Below are 12,869 nucleotides of genomic sequence, written 5' to 3'. Positions count from 1 at the left end.
GGTCGTATTCATTAGGGCCACATCCTTTAGGACTGGGTCGTATTCATTAGGGCCACATCCTTTAGGACTGGGTCGTATTTATTAGGGCCACATCCTTTAGGACTGGGTCGTGTTCATTAGGGCCACATCCTTTAGGACTGGGTCGTATTCATTAGGGCCACATCCTTTAGGACTGGGGCGTGTTCATTAGGGCCACATCCTTTAGGACTGGGGCGTGTTCATTAGGGCCACATCCTTTAGGACTGGGGCGTGTTCATTAGGGCCACATCCTTTAGGACTGGGGCGTGTTCATTAGGGCCACATCCTTTAGGACTGGGGCGTGTTCATTAGGGCCCACGGTAGCAGTTCAGGTGGTCCCTTCCTTTTTCAGTCCACTTTCCTCTGTTCGGTGCCTAATGAATACGACCCAGGCAGTCATATAGCATCCCTTCTTCAGAGCTACTTATCCTCGTACACAGAGGGGGAGACTGAGGAGAGACAACCATTTTATCTTCAGTGAACTGGCGCTGATGGGAACACAGCAGGGGTACACTACGCCTTCCTCTCAACTTATTTGATTCGACCGTCTCTGTCACAACCACTAATTACGGATGCGGGAGTAGGTATGTGTGTGTGTGTGTGCGGCACTTGCTTGTGTGTGTGTGTGTGTGTGTGCGGCACCTGCTTGTGTGTGTGTGTGTGTGTGTGTGTGTGTGTGTGTGGGGGGGGGTTATGCCTCCAAGGGCAGCCTAATGCTACCTTTTATCGACACCCAGCAGTGACTATGAGCCTTTGTCTCCGGTCTCAGGAATGATTGAGAATTTAAGGCTTTGTTTACCTAACCAGCTGATACACTAACACTAGATCTCTCAACTAAGGTTAACTCTTGAAACTCTAGGGGCGCTATATCATTTTTGGATAAAATGACGTGCCCGTTTTATGCGCAATATTTTGTCACAAAAAGATGCTCGACTATGCATATAATTGGTAGCTTTGGAAAGAAAACACTCTGACGTTTCCAGAACTGCAAAGATATTTTCTGTGCGTGCCCTAGAACGTGAGCTACAGGCAAAACCAAGATGAAACGGCATCCAGGAAATGAGCAGGATTTTTGAGGCTCCGTTTTCCATTGTCTCCTTACATGGCTGTGAATGCGAGAGGAATGAGTCTGCCCTTTCTGTTGTTTCCACAAGGTGTCTGCAGCATTGTGACGTATTTGTAGGCATATCATTGGAAGATTGACCATAAGAGACCACATTTACCAGGTGTCCGCCCGGTGTCCTGCGCCGAAATTGGTGCGCAAACCTCAGCTGCAAGTATTTTTCCATGGAATTCAGAGAAGAAAGCAGGCTTCCATGAACGATATATCAATGAAGAGATATGTGAAAAAACACCTTGAGGATTGATTCCAAACAACGTTTCGATGTTTCGGTCGATATTATGGAGTTAATTCGGAAAAAGTTTGACGTTGTTGGTGACTGAATTTTCGGTTCGTTTCGGTAGCCAAATGTGATGTACAAAACGGAGCGATTTCTCCTACACAAAGATGCTTTCAGTAAAAACTGAACATTTGCTATGTAACTGAGAATCTCCTCATTGAAAACATCCAAAGCTCTTCAAAGGTAAATGATTTTATTTATTTGGTTATCTGGTTTTTGTGAAAATGTTGCGTGCTAAATGCTACTCAAAATGCTAAGCTAGCTTAGCATACTCTTACACAAATTAGTGAATAGCGATGGTTCAAAAGCATATTTTGAAAATCTGAGATGACAGTGTTGTTAAGAAAAGGCTAAGCTTTAGAGCAGGCGCATTATTTTCATTTTATTTGTGATTTTCAGAAATCGGTAACGTTACATTATGCTAATGAGCTTGAGGCTATAACTGTATACAGGTTTTTTTCATAGCCAAACGTGAACAAAACGGAGCAATTTGTCCTACACAAATAATATTTTTTCTAACTGAGAGTCTCCTCATTGAAAACATCTGAAGTTCTTCAAAGGTAAATGATTTTATTTGAATTATTTTCTTGTTTTTGTGAAAATGTTGCTGGCTGAATTCTATGCTTATAGCTATGTTAGCAATCAATACTCTTACACAAATGCTTGTTTAGCTATGGTTGAAAAGCATATTTTGAAAATCTGAGATGACAGTGTTGTTAACAAAAGTCTAAGCTTGAGAGCAAATATATTTATTTCATTTCATTTGCAATTTTCATGAATAGTTAACGTTGCGTTATGCTAATGAGCTTGAGGCTATAAATAGAATCCCGGATCCGGGATTGCGCGACGCAACAGGTTAAGTCCCAATTATCTCTCCTCCTCTCCTGAAGTGTGGTCTTGTTCACTACTTCCAACACATTTTAAAATCATTGGATTTTGGTGCAAGCGGGGAGTTTTCATATACCTGAAAGGAGACATTGGGACATTTAGGGGGGGAGGGACAGACAGTTGAATCAAATATCCAAACAGATGTTTGTATCCAACTACTTGACTTGAGTATTTTGACAATAAAAAAGCTTTGTCTGAATTACATTTGAATGATCCTTGTGACATTGTTATCTACAAGGATATACCATGACATTTTAAATGCTTAAATTTAAAAACAAAACTTTTGATTGTAGTTTTTAATCACCGTGCGTTGAACTACTGCTGCATCTAGCGCTGCAGTCAGTTTATCATCTTCCCACCTTTAAATATTACATGCACATACCTAACAGAGTTTCCACAAGACCCGACAATTATCAATGCAAAACACTCACTTTATTTGTAATCAGAATCAGTTCTATCATGGGTGAAAATCTGACTTTGCTTTTCACTGGTAGTCAAAACTACAGGTGAAAAGCAGTCCGTCCCCTCCGTTGACCTCCGTTGACCTCTGCCACGTGCATTTGCGCCATAAAAAACGTTGACTATCCGGGTATCCGGAAAATGTCATGATGTTATTCGAATAGTCAAACAATTTCAAAATAGCCATCCTTAATTGGGACGTACCCCTTTCAACCGAGAGGCTGAGCTAGCATCCAGAGTAAAAGTTGTAGCCTAAGCTTTGAAAGCTGAGGAAGTTACTGAGTAAAAAAGAAAATAGGGAGAGTTGCTTTGCCTCTGTCAAAAATATAGAAAAGGGTCTGAAAAAGGTGCTCATTGAAAATAAGGTTTGAAATAGACTTTTATATAAAAATGTTTGTAGCAGTTTGGAAATGGAAATGATCTCTTTCAATGATAATAATCATGATTGCTCTCAATCTACAGTCCATTAAAGAGAGGTCCCCTCGTTAAATCACTCACACTGCAATTAGAGAAGGACCAGGAAACGCACAACTTTACGACCTTATATAAAACGTTAGACCAAACACACATCTCTCTCTCTCTCTCCAGAACAAGACTGCATGTGATCAAGACTATATTGGAGGGTCTAGATGTGGGTGATGGATGTCTGTCTGTCTGCCTGCCTGCCTGTCGGTCTTTAGCAAATGGAAAAAGGCTAACTTTAGGCTAGAGGCTCAAATAGGCTAGAGGCTACAATTCTTGGTAGTTCCTGGTAGGTCTGCAATCCTAAAATGACACAGAAAGAGCTGAAATGCACTGTGCTCCCAGTTTGAGCCCTCATTCACGGAGACGCCACACTCGAGAGGAAACCACTAGGCCTCAATGAATAAAGACCCAGGGTAGTGTTCATTAGGGCACAGATAACGTTTTAAAACGTCTTGCAACAGATAACAAAAATGTGCGTTTCTTATTCACCAGACAGCCTTGCATCACAGGGAGCCATAACAGTAGTCAGGTGACATCCTGGCTTTAAAACCACACTCCTATTCATTAGACACTAAACAAAAGAAAAACTTACTGAAACAGAAGGCAACACCTCAACTTGCTTGTTTTGTATTTTCTGTTGCAAAACATTTTGCTACGTTTTGTCCTAATGAATAGGACCCAGGGGGAGGTAAAGCAAAGTGGGGTTATTTGCTTGGAAGCCCTTTACAGGAGGTTTCCTGGTAAAGAAACAAGGAGGTACCCTCTATATCCCCTTAATCTCTTTCATCACCTCCTGCCTTTAAAATGGGAAAACATGAAGCCTTTGTTGGAGGGCCCAGTAGGATGGAAGAGCAGTCACAGAGTAGTCAAGGGCCTGGGAACCACGGTGGGCCCAGTAGGACAGGGTCTGGCGGTAGCAACTGGATGCCAACAGCTTGCAGAAAGGGGGGGGGTGAACTGTGCAAGGGCTCTTGGAGAATGAGGAGAGAGAGAACACCGATGTAGGTGTGCGTAAGGAGGACTTGCGTTTATTTCCGAGAAGTCGGCTACAGCAACTAAGTTACCACAACAGCTAGTTTGAAGCTACAGTGTCAAATCTTTTCTACCTCCTTACCACCCGGTTTTGAATTGTACCACAGAAGAGAGAAAGAGGGAAGAGAAGAAGAGAGGGAAGAAATGACAGCTTTCTGGCATTCCGCATCCTCTTTATATCTCGGCCTGGAATCTTAGAGCCCCGGTCTGACCACGCTACAGACAAGCATTTGATTTACTGTAGCTTTTAGCCTGGGTGAGGGAAAGACAGAGTGCTCCGAGGTTAAGTGGCAGAGACGTGGGAACCCTACAACACAATCCAGTAGTTGTCTTTCTCTTTGTGTTCTGTCCTTTTGCTCTGACCCGTTCACACATATGTTGTTTGGAACATACAACCTTTATTTAGACAGGGAGTCAATGCTGAGGCCAAGGTGTCTTTATTTAGACAGGGAGTCAATGCTGAGGCCAAGGTGTCTTCATTTAGACAGGGAGTCAATGCTGAGGCCAAGGTGTCTTTATTTAGACAGGGAGTCAATGCTGAGGCCAAGGTGTCTTTATTTAGACAGGGAGTCGATGCTGAGGCCAAGGTGTCTTTATTTAGACAGGGAGTCAATGCTGAGACCAAGGTGTCTTTATTTAGACAGGGAGTCAATGCTGAGGCCAAGGTGTCTTTATTTAGACAGGGAGTCAATGCTGATACCGAAAAATACACAATAAAATGCACATTCAAATATATGTTATACACAACAATACACAAAAAGCTAAACACAATCATAAAAAACAGACACATTCTTCTGTACAAAAGGTCCCAAACAACCGTCTGAAGTTACCTAGAGGCACCAAGTCATCCCATTTTAAAGTGCATTGTAGATCATTCCACACATAAGGTGCAAGGAAATTAAAGGCGGATTTATCTAACTCTCGCCAAAGGAGTCTCCCGCCTTGTGTGGTAGGAAGGGCTTCTCGTGTGGTAGGGGGTTGTAGTTTAAAAGCCCAGAGTAAATCTCTCCTTCGTGTGTTAAGAGTTGCTTCACATTAGTAGCTTTTTGCTTGACACCAGCTATCAAATTGGGCTCATATTTTTGGTAACGCCATGAAAATGTCTCAGGCCTTTTAAAATACTTATTTGAATCCTAAGAGCAACCAATAGACCATCTTATCTATCCTCCCATGCTATGGTCGTTGTATAGCTAACAAGACTTATTCTGTATTCAAGTATTCGGTCGATTGAACCAAGTTGACTTGGATGTGAAGCAAATACTATTTTCTGAAATACCAGGTGGGCAGGATTTTCACTTTTGTGCAATCTGGAAAACTGTCAAATCCCTCTAGGGTCCTACTTCCTCCTCTCTGCCACAACATATGAATTCAGACACAGGCCACATTACGGAAGAAAAACATGCCTTCACTGTTGCATTTAAAAAGCATGTTATATCATCTTTCTTTGAGAAAGAACTTCTAAGCCTATTCACAAGGATATTGGGCTGGATGCTGATAGGGGAAAGTTGCTGAATGATCAAATAAATGATTGTCAAAGCTTTTCATTTAGGCTATTTACAGAAGGAAGAAGTCCTGAATGCTTTTTAAATGTATTTTTATTTAACTAGGCAAGTCAGTTAAAGAACAAATTCTTATTTACAATGACGGCCTACCCCGGCCAAACCCACCCCTAACCGGGACGACACTGGGCCAATTGTGCGCTCCCCTATGGGACTTCCCGATCATGGCCGGTTGTGATACAGTTCGGGATCGAACCCAGGTCTGTAGTGACGCCTCTAGCACTGAGATGCAGTGGGTTAGGCTGCAATAGACCACAATAAAAACCACAGGGGCCGACCAATTGGATCCTGGTCTGCTTAAGTGTCCAGAGCCCATCATTATTGGCTCAATAACACACATTTCTTATTTAACATTGTTTTCAGGAAATATGAAATATGCCAAAAGTAAGGAAATCATCTCTAGTGCTGCCACTCCATAAAGACGGGAAAAGTAGTGATCTCAATAAATATCACCCCATTCCAAGGCTTCCTTGTCTATTATTCTAGAATCATTGGTAAATGTACAACTTTGCGAAAACATTTATCTGAGTAATGTATTTTGAATATAAATCAATCGGGTTTAGTCCTGGACAACAACCGCTACAGTCATTGTTTAGTCCTGGACAACAACCGCTACAGTCATTGTTTAGTCCTGGACAACAACCACTACAGTCAGGGTTTAGTCCTGGACAACAACCACTACAGTCAGGGTTTAGCCCTGGACAACAACCACTACAGTCAGGGTTTAGCCCTGGACAACAACCACTACAGTCAGGGTCTAGTCCTGGACAACAACTGCTACGGTCAGGGTTTAGTCCTGGACATAGTACTATTACAACAACCACTTCAGTTGTTAATGAACTTGTCAATGTTTTAGACACTAAAATTAAATGTCCTGCTTTGTTTGTGGACTTGTCAAAAGCTTTTGATACAGTTGATGATGCTATTGTATTGAATAAGTTGTCCTCGATAGGTCAGAGCTCTGATGCCTGTTGATGGTTTCATGATTAGCTTAGTGACAGAACTCAGACCATCATGATTGATGGTGTTACGTCTGGAAGTACATAAAGGTTTACCGCAGGGGGCAATACTACGACCTGTTCTTTTCACTCATTTATATAATTGCTATTGGTCAATCTGTTGAAAATAAAACATTTATATGCGGATGATACTATTATGTACTCAATTGCCCCGACTGCTGACCTGGCTGTGTCAAAACTACAGTCTGATTTTGCAGCTGTACAGGATGCCCTTACTAATTTAAAACTGGTATTTAATAAACGGCGAAACTAAATATATGTTGTTTTTAAGTTCTGGTAAGATTGTCTCAGAAGGATGACATCATTACTCATCAGATGGTAAATCAAAACGAGTCCCTGCATACAAATACCTTGGTATTTAGATTGACAATGATTTAGCGTTTAAAGAACACACAACTGAGCTTGTTAACCTGTTGAGTGTAGGGGGCAGTATTTTGATGTTTGGATGAAAAATGTACCCAAATGAAACTGCCTATTTCTCAGGCCCAGAATCTAGAATATGCATATAAGTATCAGATTAGGATAGAAAACACTCTAAGGTTTCCAAAACTGCCAAAATTGTGTCTGTGAGTACAAGAGAACTGATATTGCAGGCAAAAACCTGAGGAAAATCCAACCAGGAAGTGCCTAAGAGAAACAAATCTCCCTGTTCCATTGCATGCCTTCCCTCCATTTAAAGGGATATCAACCAGATTCCTTTCCCTATGGCTTCCACATGGTGTGAACAGTCTGTAGACATAGTTGCAGGCTTTTATTCTGAAAAATGAACGAGAACTATCACTCGCATCAGTGGATGGCTGGGTGCCAGCAGAGTTTTGCATGTGTAACAGCTTGGAGCATACATTTTCTCTCTCTCTCCTATTGAAAAAGCTACGTTCCGGTTGAAATATTATTGATTATTGTAAAAACAACCCAAGGATTGATTATAAAAAACGTTTGACATGTTTCTACAAATTTTATGGATACTATTTGGAATTTGTGTCTGCCCGTCATGACCTGCACGAGCCTGTGGATTTCTGAACAAAACGCGTCAACGAAATGGAGGTGTTTGGATATAAAATAATCTTTATCGAACAAAAGGAAAAATGGTATTGTGCAACTGGGAGTCTCGTGAGTGCACACATCCGAAGATCAAAGGTAAGCGATTAATTTTATTGCTTTTCTGACTTTCGTGACCAATCTACTTTGTTGCTAGCTGTTTGTAATGTTTTGTCTGCTGAGCGAGATGTCCTAACAAATGCTTGGATAGCTTTTGCTGTAAAGCTTTTTTGAAATCTGACACGCCAGGTGGATTAACAACAAGCTAAGTTGTGCTTTGCTATATTGCACTTGTGATTTCATGAAAATTAAATATTTTTAGTAATTTAATTTGACGCTCTGCAATTCAGCGAATGTTGACGAAAATGATCCCGCTAATGGGATGGTTGCGCCAAGAATATTTTTTTTCTTCTTTTTTTTACATAAAGAGATCTTGTCTCTCTGGTTCACCAGGAAGCAGATTATGCAGTCAAACCATCTACCTGTTCTTGATTATGGAGATACTATTTATCAAAGTGCAGCTGCCTCTATTCTTAAACCCTTAGATGTTGTTTTTCATAGAGCCCTTTGTTTAATGACAAAATACAGTTGTATTTCTCATCACTGTAATTCTTTACCAAAAACGTTGTCTGGGCCTCTTTAAAGTCACGTAGATCACATCATTACACCCTTTTTTGTTTACAAACCCCTGCTCCACAAAATTGACTTACCTAACATCACTGTTAAGATTTTTAAATGACAAGTCCCTCTCCGTACTACACCTTCCCTACCACACAAGGCTCCGTTTGACCTCAGGGCTCTTACCTCTATCACTCTTTCATGTCACAGCAGTTATCCCTCCCTCCCTCTGGTTCTGCTCTGGGGCTTCTTCCATTCCTTCGGGCCACTTCTCTTCATCCTCTCCTTCTCTCCATTTTCCTGTCCGCTTTCTGATAGCCTATGAAATGTAATAGGACAGAGGGAAACCAATAAAGAAATGGTTCCAGCATATGGAGTCATCCTCATTGTCATAAGGCTGAGGGCGGGGAACAGGCTGAGGGCGGGGAACAGGCTGAGGGCGGGGAACAGGCTGAGGGCGGGGAACAGGCTGAGGGCGGGGAACAGGCTGAGGGCGGGGAACAGGCTGAGGGCGGGGAACAGGCTGAGGGGGCGGGGAACAGGCTGAGGGCGGGGAACAGGCTGAGAACAGGCTGAGGGCGGGGAACAGGCTGAGGGCGGGCTGAGGGCGGGGAACAGGCTGAGGGCGGGGAACAGGCTGAGGGCGGGGAACAGGCTGAGGGCGGGGAACAGGCTGAGGGCGGGGAACAGGCTGAGGGCGGGGAACAGGCTGAGGGCGGGGAACAGGCTGAGGGCGGGGAACAGGCTGAGGGCGGGGAACAGGCTGAGGGCGGGCTGAGGGCGGGGAACAGGCTGAGGGCGGGCTGAGGGCGGGGAACAGGCTGAGGGCGGGCTGAGGGCGGGAACAGGCTGAGGGCGGGCTGAGGGCGGGGAACAGGCTGAGGGCGGGCGGGGAACAGGCTGAGGGCGGGGAACAGGCTGAGGGCGGGGAACAGGCTGAGGGCGGGCTGAGGGCGGGGAACAGGCTGAGGGCGGGGAACAGGCTGAGGGCGGGGGCAGGCTGAGGGCGGGCTGAGGGCGGGGAACAGGCTGAGGGCGGGCTGAGGGCGGGGAACAGGCTGAGGGCGGGCTGAGGGCGGGGAACAGGCTGAGGGCGGGGAACAGGCTGAGGGCGGGGAACAGGCTGAGGGCGGGCTGAGGGCGGGGAACAGGCTGAGGCGGGCTGAGGGCGGGGAACAGGCTGAGGGCGGGGAACAGGCTGAGGGCGGGGAACAGGCTGAGGGCGGGCTAAAGGCGGGGAACAGGCTGAGGGCGGGGAACAGGCTGAGGGCAGGGAACATTCCATTAAAAACTACATTTGTCGAGAGAGTTGTGCCCAGGTTGTTGAATCCCAATCATTACATTAGTATTTCGATAATCTTTCAAAATGGTTACAACAAAAATATAAAATATTAGGGGGGGGGGAATCCTGGGAAATAATACCAGGGTAGATGAGAGCAGCTATTTCTAATGCAGGGGCAAGATGGTGTCCAAAAGCTTCAATGCATTCAGTAGTTAAAAAAGGTGAGCGAAGCCAGAATAATGGACTGTGTTTGGGCCGAACAGCAGCAGCATACTGCAGGGAGATAACTTGTGTGGAGAGGGAGGGGGTCAGCTAGAGGGGAATCCACTGCTGTTATAAGTGTACTCATGAAATTGCTAACAGCTGTGCTCCTATTCAGCTAGTTAGAACCCCCCCCCCCTTTTTTTTTTGATCATACAGCCGCACAGATAGAGGGTTAAGCAAATATTACACAAAGAACAGTAAAACACAGACCTACTCGCACCTCGCTTCAGGAAACATGGGCAAGAGAACCCTACTCTGTGTGTGTGTGTGGGTGTGTCAGTGAACTCACTGCTTGTGCTCTTTGTCTGTCTCAATATAACCCCTCTTAATATTTTATTCTCTATTCTCTGCACCCTCCCTCCCTCCTCTCCAGCACCGCCTGCCTCCGCCGACCCTCCCCAAAAAACCTTGGGGAGGCAATGACAGTGCTCCTTTGTTCGCCCTCCTCTCTCCCCCGTCGCTCTTTCACTCCCTCTGTGCCCACGTCGGTTGTGAGGGGAGGCATGCCTGGACAGGCGCAGGGAGGGAGTGAGAGCCAAGAGAAGGGTGAGAAGGGGAAGGTCTCTCTCTCTCATTCCTCCACCTTTCTGTCAACTCGGCACTACCAGAGTGTGCTTGGGAGAGGGGGTCAGCAGTAAGGTTTGACCTCTGAACTAACCACTACAGGAGGTCAGCCACACCCCATAGCTGAGGCATTTATAAAGGACTTTATATCAGAACATAAACAAAAGTACAAACTAAAACACCGGGGAGAGACAAAACAGTTTGACTTAAGAGGCTCTGTGGCTTCACAAGAACAACGAGAAAAGGTTTTATTTCTGCGTTCGTTTGGAAATAAAACAACATTCCAGACTACAGTAATAACGTGCCATGGTATTGCTCAGGCCTTGGGTAATGTGTTTTTTTCTTCTTTTTTTTGGAGGGGGGGGGGGGTTACACCTCCTTTAAAACAAAGAAACATGCAGTCTGTTCATTATGGTCAGGGAGACAGTTTTCTGAGCTGCTCCTTCAGCAAACCCATTCCCAAATAGCGGGCATAGAAACAGAATGACTAGAATGGACATTCTGTAATTATATTTCTATGCTTGATGTTGCCTGCAGTACTGTAGGTGCCTGGTGGTAATCAGGGAGCCTCCCTGCTAAGAACAGCTCATTTTCCCCAACCCATACTTTAAAAAGACGCCTAGCCTCCCAGGCAATCGGATCATTAACCTCAGCTAATCTACAAACATTACGTTTAGAAAAAAACGTCTTCCCAGACTTAAGCTCTGTGCACAGCCAAAGCGCCTTGCTTATTCATTTGGAGGGTGCAAGACTGACTGTGTGAGTGAGATGGAGTGTACACATGAGCGTGTGTGTGTGTGTGTGTGTGTGTGTGTGTGAGCGAGACTGTGCATTTTTATCTACATGCGTGATGTCTACAAAAAAAAAAAAACAAAAATGAAAAACTGAGCAGCCTTGATGGTGTCTGTTGTCTCTCCTGCCAAGCTAAGCCCCTGCTATTGATCTCCATCAATAGGACCGATGAAGACACCCGTCGTGCCATGAGGGAAAACGCTAGTCTGTGTTTGAGACGGGCTGTCAATCCCCAAGGGTAGAGGGGGGCAGATATGGAAAGAGTTCCCTAAATGTGCAAAGATAATCTGAACGTCACCCCACTGATTCTATATATATATATATATATATATATATATATACACACACACACACACACACACACACACACACACACACACACACACACACACACAAAGATGCCCACATATATATATATAAATAAAAACCTAGCTTATATATCTCAAATGTGGAGATAGAAATGCACTGGCTCTAAAAGCAGGGATTCAGTATCTGAGATGGTTTCTTATTCATTTGGGGACGAAACTGATTCTGGATGTGATCAATACAAATGAGAAAATGCTAATTCACCCTGAGTGCAATAAACATGGTTCTAACCTATTGTACAGTTCTGAAAGCCTATCCCTCATCTTCCTCCAATGTAACCAACATGAACCCCGCAATAAAAATGAACACATTTGTGGTTATGGATTTTTCCTTCTCTCTTTTAAAATGTGAATCCAGAGAAATTCATTAATAACTAAATATACAGTACTTCAATGCTTGTACGACCTGCTAGATGAAGGCAATATGGTGGAAGCTGCACTGCTGATGTCTATAGACTCTTCACATCTTAGAAGAGTAAACAGTTAGGGTAGGGAAGGGCTTGGCAGCAAATTGAGACTGCTCGGTTATGTCTTGCTCTTTATAGGCCCACGCCACATCTCTGACAGAGATGAGTGATCAAGACTCCAGCCAAAGTGTACACAGGTGATTGGGAGGCGTCCCACGTGAACATCTGCGAATCAAACTGTCAATCTCAGAACAGGGAGGTTGTGTGTGAAGGCGGAGTAGCTTCGGGTTCTCCTGACTTAACTGCCACGTTGGTCCGAGAACCAAGAAGCGTCCGGAAGCGATTCTGAGACTGTCATATTTACTCTCTGTGGTTAGGAGGACTGCCTTTGGGGAGTTTAACCAAACATAATGTGAGATGTCAGCTTGAAAATATGACTTGTGTTTCCCTTCGAATAATTTGAAACTTTCTCAAAAAAACCATGACAACCTCAGTAATATATAGACACAATATGTAATTTATAACATTATATATGTTTCTTGCATTTGGTTAAGCACTATCATTCAGTCCAGAGGACTACGAAGTGTTTAAAAAAAACTGCTCTCTCAAAGTGGCCATCTCAATTTCATTTCCAGTTAAATGTTTTTTTTCTTATTTTCTTCTACAACTGATGTCACTACCACAGGAAGATTTTGTCAT

At 44.1% G+C, this 12,869-nt stretch overlaps 1 long non-coding RNA gene across 2 annotated transcripts in view; it reads right to left on the bottom strand.

The window, feature by feature from the left end:
* The window catches only part of LOC135525351 (uncharacterized), a 44,236-nt gene that overhangs the window by 17,047 nt on the left and 14,320 nt on the right, over positions 1 to 12,869 (bottom strand). For both annotated transcript variants that reach the window (XR_010453127.1, XR_010453128.1), the window contains exon 2: positions 8,683 to 8,815. This is a non-coding gene — a long non-coding RNA (uncharacterized LOC135525351). The remainder of the gene's footprint in view (positions 1 to 8,682; positions 8,816 to 12,869) is intronic.

Source organism: Oncorhynchus masou, chromosome 31 (assembly GCF_036934945.1).
Source record: "Oncorhynchus masou masou isolate Uvic2021 chromosome 31, UVic_Omas_1.1, whole genome shotgun sequence".
Lineage (NCBI taxonomy): Eukaryota > Metazoa > Chordata > Actinopteri > Salmoniformes > Salmonidae > Oncorhynchus > Oncorhynchus masou.
This window is presented reverse-complemented; position numbering and strand designations above follow the sequence as displayed.